General features: G+C 46.4%; 1 pseudogene; it reads right to left on the reverse strand.

The window, feature by feature from the left end:
- Positions 1 to 8,488: 8,488 nt before the first annotated feature.
- LOC142015380 (cytosolic phospholipase A2 epsilon-like) overlaps positions 8,489 to 16,224 on the reverse strand; it is a 46,525-nt pseudogene continuing 38,789 nt past the window's right edge.

Consider the following 16,224-nt stretch of genomic DNA (forward strand, 5'->3'; position numbering starts at 1 on the left):
AGTAAAGACACTTCCCTTCTATATCTTCTTAAGAAGTCAAAGCAGCTCAAAGTGAATCTTAGTCTTTGGCCAGGCTGTCATCCTGATAGCACTGGCCAAGGACAAGAAGCTGCTGGCCTCTTGAATTGATCTGCTTAAAACAGTTTTGCATCTCCCCAAGATTCCTGATCTACACAGCCGTCCTGATCACCTCTAGGGAGGCAGGAGAACAAGGGGAATCAGGATAAACTTAGCTCAGTATAGGTACATCATTCAGGGGGTGAAAAATCCACATCCCTGAATGAGACGGTGATACTACCCTAATCCCCAAGAAAAACACTCTCGTGTCAGTGAAAGAGTTTCTCCCATCAACAGAACTACCACCTCTCAAAGAGGTGAATCAACTGTGCCAATGGGAGAAGTCCAGCTGTTGGCACAGGTAATGTCTTCAAGTGTTAGGGCAGTGCAGCGGTACCATTTAAGTGTAGACCTACCTGAATCTGATAGGGTATAGAGAAGTGAGTGGGACAGCTGGGTATCCAGAGATAAGTGGGGGTATTTAGCAGCTCCAGAGGACAATGGGAGAAAGGAGTATCCTTTGATGTGAAAAAGGTCCCTGCAAGCTTGAGAAAGACTTGTGACCAGAACCAGAAGATTGTGACATTTCCTATCAACAGGGATGGGCTTTGAGAATGTCATGATTCATGCAGTGGTTTGAAATTCAGCAGGGTTTGTTAATCTCTCACAGAACAGAGCAATGGGCCAGTTGCCAAAATCAGCTACAACTGGGATTCCTGAATCGCTTTTCTGGTTTGTCTGGGGTGGAACATAGGCTGTCCAAATATAACAGTTCCAGGCATGCAACCCTGCTTGCGTATTCTTATTGAAACATAGGTACAGCATCTATTACCACTAATTACATTAATGTTTGCTACCTAAGCTAGACAAGACCCCTTCCCTGCCTGCCATAGTCAGCACAATATGATACTGTTCTTGCTTTGGACTATACTATTTCAAAACACTGCAGAGCTCAACACCTACCTGCATTGTGTAGTTTTCTCTGAATGCAGGCTTCAGTAAAATAGGACAGTAACATGCACTTCTTATTTACATTCAGAAATCACTCTTGCTGATAAGTGGAATAGGCGAGAAACAGTTTTCCTGTCCATAAATATTTTCCCGCCTCAAAACAGGATGAAAAATAGAAAAAAAATTCATTTTGGGTCAACTGAATATTTGATTTCAATAACTTAGGAATGTTTCTGATTGTGAACTTTTTTGATACCTTTTCACTTGAATTAGCTGAAATGCAACTACATGAACCAGAAAACAGAAACTGAGAAAACGTTGAAACAAAATGTCTCAACAATTCTAATTTTTTTTCCTCATGATTTTTCAACTTGGGAAATTTGCTGAACCCAAGTCTGTGTCAGGAACAGTTTTGGTTTTGATGAACTGGCATTTCTTGACAAATTCCTGAGAAGCTCTACTAATAATATATATACTCCAGGCCGTTCTGAATTAGGGTGCAAAATCACAACCACCAGCAGCATTCTCTGACCCAAACAGATATTATTTATATTAAGATTATTTAATGCTTTAGGGGAGGATTTCATGAGAACTCTATTATTGTGAGAAGTCTCTGTAGAATGGGAAGAGTGCCTTAATTTATGTTCTGTATAAAGCAGTGGCTCCTAAACTTTCCGGCATCATGCTCCCCCTTTTGATCTTTTGAGAAACTCTCATGCCCCCCCGTCCCGTCTTTATCCTCATTCAACCCACCTTTTAACAAAAAATTCAATTCGTAATTTAAAAAGAAATGCAAAAACTTGACATAAAAATGTTATTTTAAATTTAAAATAAGCACAAATAGTTTTTCTTGGCCCCTTGTGGGTGTCTGGTGCAGCCCCAGCTGGTCAGCTGCCTGAGCCCCATGCCAGCCATCAGAGCTGCCTGTGCCAGCTGCCTGCCCACCCGAGCCCCATGCTACTGGGGCCAGCCACCCACCAACCAGTCACCTGAGCCCCACACTGCTGAGGCCAATCACCTACCTGTCAGTCCGAGCTGCCCAAGCCCCACATTGCTGGGGCCAACCGCCCAAGCCCCACAAGCCCAGCAAACTGGTTGCCCAGCCCCATGAGCCCCCCCGCCCCGTGCCCAAGCCCCTCCCTGAAAGCCAGGAACCCCCAGTCCCCAACTCTCACTCCATCCCCCTCCCCTGAGCCACGCACCCCCCATCCCCCATCTAACCCCATCCTTCTCCTCCTCCTCCTCCCCTTTCCAACTCACACTCACTCACCTTTGCAGGAGGCAGCTAGCTCCACATGGGTCTTTGCTGGCTGCCTGCTTTTTATAGTGGCGGCACCGGGTTGCCCACATAAAATGGAAGGGGCTGAGAGCCAGAAGCAAAGGCTGGCTTTTTCTTTGGGTGCGGGGAATGACGGGGGAACTGGGTTGCTTTCTAACCCCCTTGGAATTTCTTCATGCCCCCAGAGGGGGGCATGTCCCCCAGTTTGGGAAACCATGGCATAAAGCATCAACTATTGCAAAAGAGCTCAGAATAAAATCCAATTTCCGGTGTTAGGTAATGTATTGTTTTTGCTTATTATAGTTATCCTTAAATGTTACCTTGTTTAATCATGCATGTTGACAGCCTCAGAACGTACATTTAAGATCTGATCCTTTGTTGTGCTGACTCTTATACAGTCATTATATTAGCACCAACTGAGTGTAAATCAGTATCTGTCTGAATTGGCAGCGCTTTGTAGCCACTTGGTAATGAAAAAACTCAGGGAAACAGACAATCAGGCCTTTAGGCTATGTCTAGACTACAATTTGTGGTCCTGCTTTAATGAGTTAATTGCTGAGTAAATTAATACATCTGCAAAATTTAGCCTTGATACTGTGCATGCATTTGTGTAAGACACAAACATCTGTGGTTTAGTCATCTAGTGTACAAATGTCAGTGGAGCATCTGGACTGACTTTTATAAATGGGTTAGTGACCTTGAGTTGACTGGCAATTAACTAACTGGGGTTAAATCACAATCAAGGCAAATCTCAAAGGGACATAACCTTCCCGCAGAGAGAAAGCATCACCTGCCTCAATATTTAATTAGGTCCTCAAGATGACTTGGCTGAGGCATTCAGATGTAGACTGGCCAAACTCCCATGGAAATAGGAAACAGGGTCATGTATGTACCGTTAATTAAAACACAGTTTTCTGCTCCATTATAGAGCTCTTCTCTCAATGACCATCAACCCAGGCACACTAAGCTGCCTTGTCACACACCACAAGCTTGCTCAATGCATTGAATCAAAGGCCATGTGGAAGTATATAAAGAGTGCTGCACACGGCTTTATTAAATACAACCATCTTCTCAACAATGTTATCTCAAAGTGAAGCACAACAGGGGCAGCACAGCAGAAATAACGATGGCACTACCACATAACGCCACATTTACTTCCAGGCTGCTGCTTTCAATGCTGGGCAGCCAGAGAGTGGTGGCTTTTGAGGGTTGAGGTCTGCAGGCAGCAGCGCAGAGGTAAGAGTGACAATCCCGTATCATGGCATCTTTACGTCTTCACAGCTGCTGATGGCTGCTCTGCTTTCAGAGCTGGGTTCTTGGCCAGGAGCCATTGCTCTCCAGCTGCCCAACTCTCAAGGCAGCTCTGTCACTGGCAGCACATTACAATAAACCCTCAATTTAATGGACTAGTGGGGGGAAGGGGTGTCTATTAATGCCAAAATTCTGGCATATCCAAATGGTTCTACTGTATGATGATGCATGGACTTTCCCAACCCATCGCTCACTCCTGTCCTCTGCCCACCCTCTTCCTTTTCCCCCCCTCCTGCACCATTCTTCCCTTCACACCTCCATCTCCCTGTTTCAATTACCAGCAGAGGAGCTGAATCCCGGCCTAGCTCCTTCTACCTCCTGCAGCTCTCAGAGCTGCGGCTCTTCCAGCCCTGATGCTGAGGCACCCGCACGAAGGAAGAGCATGGCCGCCCCCAGCCTGCCAGCGGGCAGCAGCCTCTGAAACTATGTCTGAGCAGCCATTGCGTACAGCGGTGGCTGGGCACCGAAATGCTCCACACATGTAGGGAGAGGGGTGGAGAGCTCCTGCGTCCTGCTGCAGCCCTCCGGGCTCCTCTGGCCCCGCTCTGGCAGCTTCTCCAGCCCTGGCAGCAGCTCTGGTGAGTCAACGTCATTTATTTAGGAAGGGGGCAGGGGGCTGGCAGATAGTGGCCATTATTTTCAAATTCCATTATATCAGGGTCCATTAAATCAAGGGTTTACCGTACTCCATTTTCTTCTGGTCATGCCACCCTCACCCCACTAGTAAATTGTATTTATTAACTGCCTTCTTGAGGATACCATGGAAAAAGTGACTCTTTTGCTGGGAATAGCTAGAACAAACAGAATGTAGCGGCTTAGTGAAGCAACCTCTTGCTCACCCTGGTCCATATCTTCAACCAGACAAATTCCCAGTCCATTCAATATGAATAAAACTTCAGGAACATTGGCTATGAAGATCCCAGGGAGCTTCTGAGGTTGTGAAAACATGATGCTGCTGAATGTCTGGACCCCTATAGAAATTCTCTTCCCATGAGGCAGTGCTGGGCAAATATTTATATCAAATCATTTGAATTTCTTACAATCTTTGTGGCAAATGGGGCTGGAGAGGGTAACACTATCTTCTGGCCAAGCCAGTCATTCAGTTCCCTAAAGTCTTTACTCTGTAGTGTTAACCATTTAAATCTAACCTGCATGACCTTGCCTGAAAGGGTTCAAACCATAGACAGGGACTCTCAGAGAGTCCCAGGAATGCGTAGGGAAGAAGGAAGTGAGTTGGTAATGGGCAAAGAGAGCCAATGAAAATAGAGTATGGGCTTTTGAATTGGATGCAGCAGCCCTTCCTGTTTCTGTGTGGCAAAAGTAAAGCCCCTGGAACCAGCAATAAGGAGACAGGCATGCAGAGTCCAGTGACTTCCATGCCTAGGCAAACTACAGACATGTGAATAGAACTGGGGAGCCACTGTTCTTTATTACCATCTTCATTTTGGAGGTCTGTTGTTGTTTTCTGTGCTGGTGCATTGGGTTGTGTTGCAGGCTTTGATGGAGCCTTTTGTTCAGGTTCAGCTGCTGCTGCAGGGGCACCTCGGTGACCACAATCTTTAATTTAAATATGCAATAGGGAAGTATATATTTGAACGGCACATGGGGGTACTAGTCACACTGGGAGATGGTGCCCAGTATATTTTTCGTCAGAGAAAGTACTCATCCAAGTTTCATTAGTTTATGGTGGTGAGCCCAATCCCAGGCGCTCCGAATGCCTATAGACATCCTTGGTGACAAGTTGAATCTGCTCTCATTTACCAGCCCAAACAAAACTGTTTGGTTGTTTCCACACAGTAGTCGGTCTAACACAGATGTCATTGCTTTGGTTGGATTTCTGAGGTCAGCACTTAATAGCACAGCCTTGTTTTTCCATTAATAAGGTTCAAGCTGGTTGCATATTTCATTGCAAAGCATGCCTCCACCAAGTTAGTGAGGATACTTTACGTGATTCTGAAGCAGTGGTATCTCTGTGTGGCAGCGCCTCCAGCCCTGCACCTCTTTGGAGGCCTTTTCTGCTGTCCTCAGGGCTCCACGACCTAATCCATATCCTCTGTCAGGCCTCAGCAGCTTAGTCAATGCTCCCCCTTCCTCAGGGTCACAGAAGTGGGGAGAGAGGGGCTCAGGCCCTCCTTCTCCACCAAGTTCCAGCACAGGGCCCTGTCAGTGGTGGGTATGTCTCCCCAGTCACTAACTCAGCAGGGATCCCCATGGCAACATGCTGAGCTCCCAAGTTACCTCCCTGGACTGCTTCCTACCCCATCTCCAATGAGGCATGCTGCTCCAGCTCTGGCTGCTGCTGCTGCTCCTCCACGGACGACGACGACGACGACTACTACCACCACCACCGCCGCTGCCGCCACCGCCGCCGCCGCCGCTCCCAAGTTCTAGCAAGAGCGCTTCCTCCCCTTGTGGCCAGCCCCAACTGACCAGCCTCCCTGACTTTTATACCTGGGCTGCAGTTGGAGCACGCCCAGCAGAGCTGTGGGGGAGGGGCCTTTTCCACCCAGCAAGCCTGGCCCACACCCCCTGGCTAGTGCAGGGCTGGTACACCCTGTCAGACTCTTGGTCAACTGAAATATGGTTTTTCCATTATGTAATGAAATAGTGTATGAGGAAAAGTAAGAGCACTACAGTTCCGGAGTGCAACGCATAGCTGGGTTGTTTACAGCAATGATTCCCCATAACATAATGAAAAGACTAATTGTGATAGTTAGGGCCAGATTCTCAGCTGCTGTAGATCAGCATAGGTCTACTTAGGTCAATGAAGCTACACTATTTATGATACCTGAGGAGCTGGCCCCATGGGGACTACTGTCATAAGTAGACACTCAACTAAGAAGAACAAATTGTCCTTTTAAAATATCGTAACAGCATGAACATATGATGATGATGTGCAATAAAATCCCCCAAGGAGGGCAAAGCATAATTTATGCTCCTTGTGCCGAGGAGAGTTAATGATGTTATCTATACAGTCTTCTGCACAAGTGACAGGTTGAAGGAAATCATTCTTCAGATTTCACTTATCATGGACAGCATTTGAAAACCGTACCAAAGGCGGCTCAGGGGAATCAAATGCCCCAGCTCAACTCATGTATCAGGCTGTTCAAAACGATAGCTGAAATTGGGATAACCATGATTAGTTTGTTCCTTTATTCACTATGCTCACAGCTAGGCACTGTTTGTTGTGTTCTCTGCCTCAATAAAAGCTGTATTATCGGGGCAAACAATATCATGCAATCGTAAGATTCGTCACTGCAGTGCATCATTTGAATACATGAGCAGAGACTGAGTTTACCTTCTGCAAACTACCCTTTATTGTGCAACATATCAAAAACATGAACTACTCATTTATAACTAACATTTCATCCCAGCTGATGACGTGTGTTCTGGCTAAAAGCAACCCATCTTTTCCCTCATAGTAGGGAGGGGAGGTTCAAACGGGTGCTATTTCTGATGTTGCTGATGTGGCATACGCAGCACCTTATTTCAAATTAAAGCTAGTGACCTTATTCTAGACCATGTTGCAGAAGAGAAACAAAAGCACACATTTGTTCACTGCTCTGAGCTCTTACTAACTCACGCCTGGGCCCTGAGCTGTAGATTTGATATTTTGGTTTTGGAAAGCAGCGACTGCTGCAGTATGTTTGTCACTTTGCAGCTAGCACCAGGTGCTCTCAGAGTAGTGGAAAGATTCATTCCTTTAAAATAGGGATTTTTTTAATGCAGCTTCCCAGCAAACCCTTTCAGCCTTGTGAGGACCTGATCCCACATAGAGGTCTGCTCACACCATGCTTTTTACAGGTGCTACCCACAACAAGCTATCAGTTGGGTGAAGCATGCACCAGTTTTGACTCTCCAGGATACTATAGTCTGCTCATGTATCTTTCACTCCAATCTAAGAAGGCTCATTATGCAGTTAGAAGCCTTTCACTGCTCTGTTTGTACGACTGTGTGGAGGTATATGGCCGTATTTTGTCTCCAGACACTTTGACACAGACCTTCAAGATAACTGGTAAACTGAAAGTAGCTACAGGGATCAAATGCCACCTGCAAGCATGGCTTCTTTACTTTACGTGGTACTTATGCTCCATTTGTGCTTAAATGTTTCCTGGGGCTCCTTCCTGGCTTCAGGGTTACCTCAGAATCAAGGACATAACTGGTGGGAAAAAAGTGGTCTGTTTATACAGTTTTCCTACATCATGCCCTGAAGACATGAGGAAGAAGTCCTCCAGCTGCTGCTACTTCTCTCTCTGCTGCAGGTTACACCTGACACTGGATCAGCAGGACCAGACCAATCACAGGAACTATAGCATGTAAGAGGAAGAAATGGTTCAGTTGGGGGCTACTACGGAGACTAACAGCAGAGGGTGGTGTTTTGAAGGAGGAAAAGGAACCTTTCATGTTTTCCTCATTGGCTTAGTAGGGTTGGGCATGGACTTCACTAGGGGAAGAGAAAGTTGTAGGGGCAGAAACCCACCACAGCACACATACCCCAACCCCCACAAGTGATTGAACCTATGTTGTCCTGGTTTACTTTTACACTTTAAAAGGATTACAGACACATTTTCCCCTATGTCATACATTATACTGTATTAACTTTACTTAAGCTTCATTCTTAGATTTTGGGAATAATTTTAAGGTATTTTACAAATAGTTTTGTTGCAATTAAAGTAATTATGGAACAAAGTATCAATAAAGTCTTCACAGATGGGGAATTTTGTTTATCGAAATCATCCACATCACAGAGAGGAAAGAGAATCCACTGAGATATCCAGGCTAAGCATCATGCATGACGCATAATGGCCAATCATCAGAAAACTTTGGTCTTTCCATGTGCTGGGAAATAAAAAATCTCAACACAGAAGATATAGGCATTTCGAATGGGGTCTATTTCTTACATTGCCTTTTTCGTTCCACTGCCATATGCAAGGCCTGCAGAATCAGGTGTGCATTGTTCAAGATGTTGTATTCACTGAGATTCACCAGTCGGTGGTAGTCCTCATCAGTGTATGTGACTGAGTATGTATTGTATGGGGAAGAGCAACTAGTAACATCAACTTTGCACTCCTCCATCTCTGAGTGGCAGCGCCTCACACCTAAGAAAAAGATTCAACAAGACCTTGGTGTGGTATTGGGTTTATCACTGCTTGATGGCCACATTTTACACTACTAACAAACTGACTTGTGTGAGACAGAGCGGAACACAAGACAAACAAGGACTTGAATCTCACAGCAACGGACAGCTGGTGATATGAGCACAATGAAAATGGCAAGTTTAGGCAATGGAGAGGTTCATGGAATTGAGATGACCATTGGGACTATAACAGGGTCAGGTCAGCAGACCCCAGGCAGAAGGGTGAAAGGCAGCTCCGAATTTAGCCTGGGCTAAGGAAAGGAAAGCAAGAGCCAGTTAAGCTCCTAGATGGAGGCAGTAGGGCGTGGTGAAAGTTAATTAACAAGGCCCAGCTGGTCTCACTGCCAGAGTGCAGACAGGGTTTAAAAAGCAGTCCCAGTTGGCGGACAAGGTAGGGAAGTGGAGGTAAGAGGAGACAGAGAAGGAGAAAAAACAGCATTTACAAAAGACAGCAAGGCGGGGAGAGAGAGTAGCTCAGCAGAGAGCGTCTGGGCTCCCCTCGCACACACAGAGTGAAGCTCTGACTATGGAAAAGTGAGGAGAAGACTAACCAGCTGGCCCAGATCAGAAGCAGATGCAGCCTAACCTCTCCAGCCAAAGGGAGTGGCATGGAACCCTGGCCAGACCCAGGGATACCCTGTCACAGACCCAACCAATAGAAAGAGTCATCGAATGAGGAATGAATGGGAATTCAGTCAGTGCATAGACCAACCAGGCTGACTCTTAGTTAAATGCTTTGCATCTGACAACTTACCAGGTGCTTTATAATGTTGGAAGGTGTCATTCACAAGTGGGAAAAATAGCACAATAGGGCTTCCTGGCGTTTCTGAATCTTGAAACAGGTAACATTCCTTTAGATTTTTCTTATCTTCCTCACTCAGGAAAACTTTGGGAAATGGGATTTTCTGCTCTTCATAGTACTTACAGGTCTGTTCCAAAGGCTAGAGCATTACAGAAGTCAACAATATTAGGGCCCAAAGAGGTTACAACTACAGGATATCTCTAATGTATTCCTGGCTCACCTGTGAGGCTGCACGAAGTTTGAGACCCCCAAAGTATGCTAAATGGCATCTCCTTTGGCTTATGATGTCACCTTTCCCACCACCACTACCAGAGTACTCAACACAAAATCATCATCTGATACAAACAGAACTCAGGAGCTCTTACAAATTGTAACTAGCTTTTTAACACTCGACTAATAAGTTGGAATACAGATTGATGCTAATCCTTAAAACAGGATCTTGAACAGGACTACTATAATAAATGTGTAGAGTAAAGCATGGAGTATCAGATAAGGAAAGAGCCTGCATCACATTATAATTTATGGAATTTAGTCAGAAAAAACTACATTAAGAAAATGGCTTGGTTTCATGGTTAAGTGCTCATAAGTCAGGAGATGATAAAATCTGATTTGCCCTTGCAACAATATCCCCTTGTGTACCAGCATCCTCATGCCATTTTTAATTAGATTACATTTTCATTAGCTACAATTCTCCATCTCAAGTAATATGATATACTTTACATTTTCATAACTTAAATGCCTATGTCAAAAATCTTGTAGTACTATATACCAAGTATCGGAGGGGTAGCTGTGTTAGTCTGGATCTGTAACAGCAATGAAGGGTCCTGTGACAAGCCCAAGAGAGAAACCAACAGACCACCACTAGCCATCACCTACAGTCCTCAGCTAAAACCTCTACAGCGCATCATCAGGGATTTACAACCCATCCTGGACAATGATCCCCCACTTTCACAGGCCTTGGGAGGCAGGCCAGTCCTTGCCCACAGACAACCTGCCAACCTGAAGCAAATCCTAACCAGCAACTATACACCGCACCACAGTCACTCTAACTCAGGGACCCATCCATGCAACAAACCTCGTTGCCAGCTCTGCCCACATATCTACACCAGCAACACCATTACAGGACCTAACCAGATCAGCCACACCATCGTGGGTTCATTCAGCTGCACATCTACCAATATAATTTATGTCATCATGTGCCAGCAATGCCTCTCTGCTATATACATCGGACAAACTGGACAGTCTCTACGTAAAAGAATAAACGCACACAAATCAGATATCAGAAATGGCAATATACAAAAAACCTGTAGGAGAGCACTTCAATCTCCCAGGCCACACAGTAGCAGACTTAAAAGTAGCTATCCTACAGCAAAGAAATTTCAGGACCAGACTCCAAAGAGAAATTTCTGAGCTACAATTCATCTGCAAATTCGACGCCCTCAGCTCAGGCTTAAACAAAGACTGCGAATGGCTGGCTAAATACAGAAGCAGCTTCCCCTCCCTTGGTGTTCACACCTCCAGATCGAATGCTGGTAGTAAGCCTCACCCTTGCTGATTGAGCTAACCTTGTTATCCCCAGCCTTGCTCTGGCTTATTTATACCTGGCCCTGCAGATTTCCAAGACCAGCATCTGATGAAGTGAGTCTGTGCTCACGAAAGCTCATGCTCAAAACTTTTCTGTTAGTCTATAGGTGCCACAGGACCCTTCGTTGCTGTTACTGTATACCAGTGTTTCTTAAACTATGTTCTGCGGAACACTGGCTTTTTGTGAACAACTCGCAGGTGTGGCATGAGCTTTTAGAAAAATAATTCAAACTTTTACAATAAATAACCATTTTGTAATGATAACAGTAATGGAAAATAGTGAAATACAATTTTATTTCTGTATCTTGCAAGAGCAGTGGTAGTCTGGCAACACAGCAGGGTTGACTAACGTTGCACTAGCTTCCCCTTTCTAATCTTCTTCTCCTATCTATATTGTGGCGTAGCAACTAGCAACGTCATGTGGCTCATGCACTATGCCGGCAAGGCAGCTATAATGTCAGTCAGCTGCTTGATATCAGCCAATGTGCATGTGTGGCATGTGATCATTCACTGAATTTATTATTTCTGCTGATAGAGTGAACAGAGTAAGTTACATTTTTTTAAAAAAGCCAGAAGCGAGCGAAAATACTACGGCTAAGGAACAGGTACCATCAACGAATGAAATACAGGTAAATATTTCCAATTCTCCACAACTAAACTAAAATTAGTGGCAGAAGGTTTTGGTGTAAGATTATGCTAAATGTGTTATGGTAAAAGGTAAACTGCTCTTTGCTAGCTCTGCTCTTTATGTCTTTTCAGTCTGACACTTTTTTGATATCATACACTGATGGTATATATTTTCTGTTGTTCAAACCAGATACAGCATTGCTTCTTCATTGCTATGATGCCTGATTAAATTATTTCATTTTGGTTTTTCTGCATACTTTGCTGTTTGTTTTTGTTTTTCTGAAGAAAATGGTCATAGGTGTTCTGCATAAAAAATATTATTGTTTGTTGTTCTGGGGTCTCTAAAAGTTTAAGAAACACAGCTATATACTGCTCTCTATAGCTAAGTCTACATGTGAAGCCTACATCGAAGTAGCTTATTTCGATGTAGCGACATCGAAATAGGCTATTTCGATGAATAACGTCTACACGTCCTCCAGGGCTGGCAACGTTGAAGTTCAACATCGACGTTGGGCAGCACCACATTGAAATAGGCACTGCGAGGGAACGTCTACACGCCAAAGTAGCACACATCGAAATAAGGGTGCCAGGCACAGCTGCAGACAGGGTCACAGGGCGGACTCAACAGCCAGCCGCTCCCTTAAAGGGCCCCTCCCAGACACACTTGCACTAAACAGCACAAGATCCACAGAGCCGACAACTGGTTGCAGACCCTGTGCATGCAGCATGGATCCCCAGCTGCCGCAGCAGCAGCCAGAAGCCCTGGGCTAAGGGCTGCTGCACACGGTGACCATAGAGCCCGTAGGGGCTGGAGAGATCGTCTCTCAACTCCTCAGCTGATGGCCACCATGGCGGACCCCGCTATTTCGATGTTGCGGGACGCGGATCGTCTACACATGCCCTACTTCGACGTTCAACTTCGAATTAGGGCGCTATTCCCATCCCCTCATGGGGTTAGCGGCTTCGACGTCTCACTGCCTAACGTTGATGTTAACATCGAAATAGCGCCCAACATGTGTAGCCGTGACAGGCGCTATTTCGAAGTTAGTGCCGCTACTTCGAAGTAGCATGCACGTGTAGACACGGCTTATATGCGCTGAACAAATAGAAAATAGTTTGTATCAACGTGGTAAAAATCTCAGCATCCTTTCTGCATGAAACCCATTTTGTTCCAGTGGATGCCTAAAGACAAAATTAAGCTTTGTTCAGTGTACATACTGTGCATCATATGACTTGAAAAGTAGGGGCATTGGCTCTTACTACTCACTAAAAGCATTCTGTTCAAGTATGTTAATTGCCCGACATCATTACCAAGATGGTTACTACATGTAGGCATGTGGCATTCCCACACAGCCTTCAACAAAGTAAACACACTTAATATAAAGATCCAAATGTAACCCTTTTCTTGGCTTAGGCTTTATAGCAGCAGGTCCCAACCTTTTCAAGACAGCGACCCATTTTGACAATTCAGGAAGACCGTGTGACGCAAGGCAATCCAAAACTGGGCAGGGGGTGGAAGAGCTCCTGTGGGAAAAATGCACCCCTTTGTCCCCCAACTTAAACCCCTCTCAGCCCCAAAATGTCCCCCACCCCAAAGCTTAAACCTGTCTCTCCCCTGCACTCCCCTGGCCCCAGGCTTAAGACCATCTCAGCTAGGGTTGCCAGATTTTTGAAAATGTATGTGGGACAGGCAGCCCCGTCTGTGGAACCCCCAACCAACATAAGAGTTCAAAAACCAGGTTGTGGGGTGGGGACACTGGCAGCCCTGCATCTGGGAGCCAGCTGGACACAGAGCTCTGGCTGGCAGCTCCAGCCACAGGATCCCCAGCGGTTGTGGGGGAACCCCTCAGCCCTGCAGGTTGAAGCCAGCTGGGGTGCTTAATCCTGGTTGGCAGTGCCAGCTGTGGGATCCAAGGCAGAGGAAGGGGACCCTGCAGCAGCATGGTGGAAGCTGGATGGGGCAAGGAGCCATGACTGGCTCTAAGCCCTCTCTGTCCCCACATCCACAGGCTTAAACCTGTCTTAGCCACCCCACCCACTACCTCAGAGGGGAGTTCCATTCTGCTGTGAACCCCGCTGCTCCTTTGTCGGGCCGCCTCCTTCTCTGCCTGGCTCCCCACAGCTCTCTCATGCCCTTACCCCACGTCCAGTGGGGCAGTTCCCTGCCCTACAGTTTTAAATGGTACTCAGTTTAATTGGTTTCAGGGCGGGATCCCTCCTACTGGCTGTTAAACCCATTAAACTGAGTTCCATTTCAGCACCGCAGAGCAGGGACTGGGAGCGGAGGTGAAGTCAAGTGGCTGCAAATGGCATCTTAAGAGCCCAGCTGGCAACCCTTAGAAAATCTAATGGGAACCCATAGGATGGGAACCCTTGCTTTATAGGTAACTTAATTAACTTAATCACAAAATCTAAGATTCTGCCTAATTTCTCTCCTGAAGACAACTTCCAGAGCTGTCCCTGTAGTATACTTGCTTCCTAACCTGTAAAATGCTTCTGCTCCAGAAAGGCTATCATATGTATAATTATGTGTTTGTATGTGTAGGCTCGAAGCTAACTCCGATGAGATGATTCCAGTCATTGAAAAGAAGCATGCTGCACTCCTGGAGTACAAACGCTCACCGAGCCAGAGTACCCAGCAAGCACTCAGAGAGGCCAGAAGAACAGTACAGCAGACAGCCAGGCGCTGTGCCAACAACCACTGGCTCCAGCTATGCAGCAGCATCCAGACTTGTGCCGACTTTGGTAAACTCAGAGGAATGTATGAGGGTATGAAGAAGGCATTAGGACCCACCCAGAACAAGATGGCACCTCTGAAATCCAAATTTGGTGAAGTTATCGCTGACAGAGCCAAACAGATGGAGCGCTGGGTTGAGCACTACTCTGAGCTGTACTCACGCGAAAACGTTGTGGTTGACGCAGCCCTCGATGCCGTCGAGCTCCTACCAGTAATGGACGAACTGGATCAAGAAACAACTGTGGATGAACTGAAGAGAGCCATCGACAGCATTGCAGCAGGAAAGGCCCCTGGCCAGGATGGTATACCACCAGAGGTAATCAAATGTCCCGCAGACACACTCCTGGAACCCCTACATGAGCTACTGTGCCTGTGCTGGAAAAAGGGTGAGGTTCCACAGGATATGCGCGACGCTAACATTGTAACGTTGTATAAGAACAAAGGAGACAGAAGCGACTGCAACAAAAACCGTGGAATCTCCCTCCTAAGTGTCACTGGTAAACTGTTCGCTTGCGTCATCCTTGGCAGACTCCAGAAGATTGCTGAGAGGGTGTACCCCGAATAGCAGTGTGGATTCCGCGCAGAGAGGTCTACCGTTGACATGGTCTTCTCTCTAAGGCAGCTGCAGGAGAAGTGCAGGGAGCAGAGAAAGCCACTCTACATAGCCTTCATCGACCTGACCAAGGCTTTTGACTTGGTCAGCAGGGATGGTCTGTTCAAACTGCTCCACAAGATAGGCTGTCCTCCACGGTTACTCAAGATGATCCAGTCATTCCACGAAGACATGAGAGGAACCATCCAATATGACGGCGCATTATCGGATGCTTTCAGAATCAGGCGCGGATTCAAACAAGGATGCGTGCTTGCTCCGACATTGTTCGGGATCTTCTTCGCACTCCTCCTGAAGCATGCCTTTGGATCTTCAACAGAGGGCATCTTGCTGCACACAAGATCTGATGGGAAACTGTTTAAGCTTGCAAGGCTGAAAGCTAAGTCTAAGGTGTGAGAAGTCCTCATCAGAGACATGCTGTTCGCAGACGATGCTGCTGTAGTGTCTCACACAGAAGACCAGCTTCAAAAACTGCTGGATCAGTTCTCCAAAGCGTGCAAGGACTTTGGGCTTACAATCAGCCTAAAGAAGACAAACGTACTCGGGTCAGGATGTTGCTGAATCCCCATCAATCAGCATTGACAACTATACGTTAGAGGTCATCCACGAGTTCGTTTACCTCGGGTCCACCATCACTGACACCCTGTTGTTGGACACTGAGCTAAATGGGAGGATCGGAAAAGCGGCCACAACTCTGTTCAGACTCAGGAAGAGAGTGTGGAATAACAACAAGCTGTACACTCACACCAAAATGCAAGTCTACAGAGCCTGCATCCTCAGCACCCTCCTTTATGGCAGCGAGACTTGGACCCTGTATGCCCGCCAGGAAAAGAGGCTGAACATCTTCCACTTGAGCCGCCTCAGGCGCATCCTTGGAATATCATGGAAGGACAGAGTGACCAACACCGCCGTCCTCGAGCAAGCTGGAATCCCAACCATGCACACCCTTCTCAGGCAGCATCAGCTCCGCTGGCTTGGCCACGTCCACAGCATGAATGATGGAAGGATTCCAAAAGACATCCTGTATGGTGAGCTAGCCTCTGGCAAAAGACCTCCCAGATGCCCTCACTTGCACTACAAAGATGTCTGCAAGAGAGACCTCAGAGGGGTAGACATCGAGCTCAACAAC

This window comes from Carettochelys insculpta, chromosome 6, assembly GCF_033958435.1.
Source record: "Carettochelys insculpta isolate YL-2023 chromosome 6, ASM3395843v1, whole genome shotgun sequence".
NCBI classification, from domain to species: Eukaryota; Metazoa; Chordata; order Testudines; family Carettochelyidae; genus Carettochelys; species Carettochelys insculpta.